Below are 4,032 nucleotides of genomic sequence, written 5' to 3'. Positions count from 1 at the left end.
CTTATACGTGGGCGATAATAAGCACCTTTTTACCTTATTGGACTCTTGTTTTTATTTCAAAACTGATGAAGAATATAGTGTCTCTCTTAGTGGCGCTTTCATACCAAAACAACTAGACTATCATGCTATGTATCTAATAGTCTCCCTCAAAATATTCTTGCCAGTTTTGAATACCTAGGCTTTAACATGCTAAAGATTGGATGTTTTGACTAGCCTTCTATTTTAAAACCTCAAAAAATGTAGAATGATATGAACTTTTTATTTGGAATTACCTATAGAGCACTATCTTCTTAGTGCTTTCTATGCACTAAACTCAGGTGAGTGCATTTTCATTTATGTGCATATAAGCTTCTCCATATGGGTTGGCCAAATTGTCACATTTGAACCTCTAACCATAATAGGGTGTAAGACACCAAAGAGTGTTCTTTTACAAACCCAGAGTGTTTAGGAGCGTCTCATCGTTGCTAAAGAAAAATCAATTTCATAAACATAAAAGAAACCAAATAATTTGCTTTTTAAAAAATATTTGCTTGTATTTTCTTGAATCTTTATGGTGGTCTTTCTCATTCTCCACATCCCTGCCACACCAATTCTAGGCACACTAGGGTGCTTTGCACCCCAAAGTATTGCAGAAAATTGATATAGGGTAGTCTCACTCCTATATATATAGGCTAGACTCACAAGGAGGGAGTGAGGAATGTGGGATAAGTCCTACACTCTCCTCTCCTTCATTGCACACTAGGACTTGCTATTTGGAGCCTAGTTCCCCAGCTAGGAAAATACTGTTTCGGGCTTTTCTGGAGCAAAATAGAACCAAACGGTGGGCTGTAAAGCACAACGCGTCCCTCCTAGCGATACGCTCGTTTCGAGCTATCACACGGACCATTCCACGACACACTCTAAAAAATCTAGCAAAAAAACAAACAAAAAACACGCAAAAACTAGTCACAAGGCCTCCTAGAGCAGCTTTTTGACACCTTAGAGTATCAAAAGCACATGCACTTACGCTCTGGGCGGGTGCTAGAACACGAGCATATTGAGGGTGCCTCTGTTCATACGGACACCCATTACCCATCCACGATAGGCTCTAGACCCTCAGCGGGGACACAAGGTAGCACCACCCAAGACCCTAAAATAGCCGCTAGTGATTCCTCCTCCGACTCAGAAATCATGGAAGCATACCCTACCCAAAACACTGAGAGAGAAGGCCATGCACCTCCCGAAGCTCCACAGCCTAGTACTAGTATGTTTAGTCGTTTCATGGAAACATTAGGTAGAGCTACTCGCTCGGAACCTGATGCAAATGAAGCACACGAAGGGGGTGGGGAAGTGGACTCTCCTTTCACATCGCACGTGGACCCCACACCCCCAAAGAGTGTCCATGTGGATATCCTGCCAACTTCTTACCAAGAAGGCCCTGTTGAGTTGCCTCCTTTAGAAGTTCCCTCTAGAGTACCGTTGGTGACAAGTAAAACCACGGGGAGCAACATTGCTTCTACCTCACAAGAAACCGTTAACACGTCGACTCTAGAAGGATTGTTCATTAATAATCATTGGACATACGACCTCCACACTGAGGTGTTGACGGATCTACACTCTGGCCACGCCTACCATGTAGGATGGATAGAGATTGTACGATCCACCTCTAGTGCCACGAGCATCGAAGATCAACAGAAAATGATCTGTAATGTTATCCATGGCATTATTCAACCAGAAAGGCAAAACCGAGGGGTAAATATACTCTCAACTGGCCCCATGAGATTTCTGGATACGAGCAAGGCTCAACAGCTTACTCTATCACAAATGGAGACTCCTCTAATGAGTCCCATGGACCCATCTTACCTCATTTCACCTGGGGTCTCTATGCAATCTGAGCCTCCGAGCGACAACTTTAGCTTCCCTAACTTGGCTCAACCCTCTATTAAGGAAAACACAGTGCTCACTCCAGGGATAGACCTGACAGAGAATGTACCGATGACATCTACGGTTAGCGCAGTGCCACTACCTAGTGTCGTAGTACCTAATATGGGGCCTCGACCGTATGTGCCTCTAGCCCCTTATGCACACATGGCCCCCACACCTCCAATTGTACCACTTGTTTATGCTCCTCGAGTGCCGCGCCCTAGCCCTTATCCGAGTGGACCTATGCCCGGTTATGTTCCATATCCTGCATCATCCACACATATGCCAAAACCGGTACCCATCCCTCTCCCACATATGATTCCAAGAGTACCTCCACCGGCCCTACCTCCTCACATAGGTGACTTGGCAGTGTTTGCTCAAACCATAGGTCGATCTATCGCGGAAAATATGCGTCATGCATCTGATAGAGAGCCTAGAAGTAAGGCAGTACAAATTGCCAAACTCACGCAAAAATTCAATGGGGATGAAGATGCTAGAAAACACATTGAAGTGTTTGAACAAGTATGTGATTCCTTAGGGGAACGCAACGAACTACATAAGTGCAATGCCTTAAACTTGACATTAAGTGGGAAGGCTGGAGATTGGTATAGAACCCTAAGGGTGGACGAGAAAACAATATACCCTACCCTTCGAAGGTTGTTTCTAAAGGAGTACATACGAGAAGGTGTTCTTTGGGGTGTAGCATCTTAGCTACAGAAGGCCAAACGTAAGGAAGGAGAGTCAGTAAGGGACTTCATTAGTCGTCTAAAGCACTTAAACTCTCGCTACCCTGTAAATGAGCGCTTCAACAATAACCAATTGCTTGATCGATTCATTCGAGGGTTGAGGAATGAAGGAATCTATAATGGACTAGTGATTAGAGGTATCACAACCTGGGAAGATGTCACTGCCAATGCAATCCAATTAGAGGACAACTTGATGATAGCAGGCATGAGGGTGTCTACTGACACGAGATCCACTAGCTCACAAGCCATTGAGTATGAACCCATGACTGCAAAGCCCATTGCCAATGAGCCAAAGGTATTTGAGACATTCTTGACAGACCTCACCAAGGCAATCCAAGAGTCTCTTAAGGATAATCGACCCCCTCAAAATAGTCACATGTATCCAAGAAGGGAGCAACAATGGTGTTCCATTTGCTTAGGTCCACATAGCACTAGTGAGTGCCCTACGTTTAGAGTAAAATTTAATGAAACTTGCAACGCATGTGGTAGGTATGGTCACCAAGCTAAGTATTTTTTAATGATCAAATGTATGATGTCAAATAGACCACCTGTAGCCTGGACGGATGCGCCTCGAGCTCCTGTATTGATGCCTGCTCCACCTGTTGAGCAACTACCGCAACACATGGTCCCTAGATCTCAAAATGTTGTACAAGCTACACCGCTACCACCTCCTGTGCTAGGACCGCGGCCCCCACATCCAAGAGTCGCCCCTATGAACCAAGTGGGTTGCAAGCCATCTAATGCTTATGCAGATGGCTGTGAGGAGGAAATAGACACTAGTATTGCCTACAGACTTGATACATTGGAAGAGTGTCCTATATACTACATGGAAGATTGTTGGGGGCAAGTCAAGCCGGTTAATCAAGCTGCTGCTCTCGCATCCAGAGGTCAAAATATCAACACCCAGGCTAGGAGGCCACCTCTTCAATGCTACGAGTGTGGTGGACCACATCGGGCAGCGGAGTACCCTATTAGGCTGCAAAAGAATGCTGCACAGATGCAAATGAATCAAGGGAGCACGTCTGCAATGCCAATACTCACATGTAATCGTTGTGGCATAGATCACTTGATTGCCCAATGCCCCTATAACCCAAATGCGCCTAAAATCACACCCCTAAATTTGGTCAAAATTGCTAGTGTGACATATCCAATACCACCCGTCGCACCCGCTTATGCGATTACACGGTCCATGCTTCAAGGGCCAGGCCATATCCTCGAAGAGAGAGATACCACGTCAGTTATCCAAGCAAAGAAAAAGAAGACACGAAGGAAGAGGTCGCAGAATACGGGAAATTCAAAGCCAAGTTCCAAAACAAACATAGGAACAGGAGATGACCCCGTGTATATGAATGACCTCGAGGATGATTCAGATTCAATCGAGACA

The sequence above is a fragment of the Adiantum capillus-veneris genome, chromosome 3 (assembly GCF_014529385.1).
Source record: "Adiantum capillus-veneris isolate H3 chromosome 3, ASM1452938v2, whole genome shotgun sequence".
NCBI lineage: Eukaryota > Viridiplantae > Streptophyta > Polypodiopsida > Polypodiales > Pteridaceae > Adiantum > Adiantum capillus-veneris.
Note: the sequence above shows the minus strand (reverse complement) of the source record.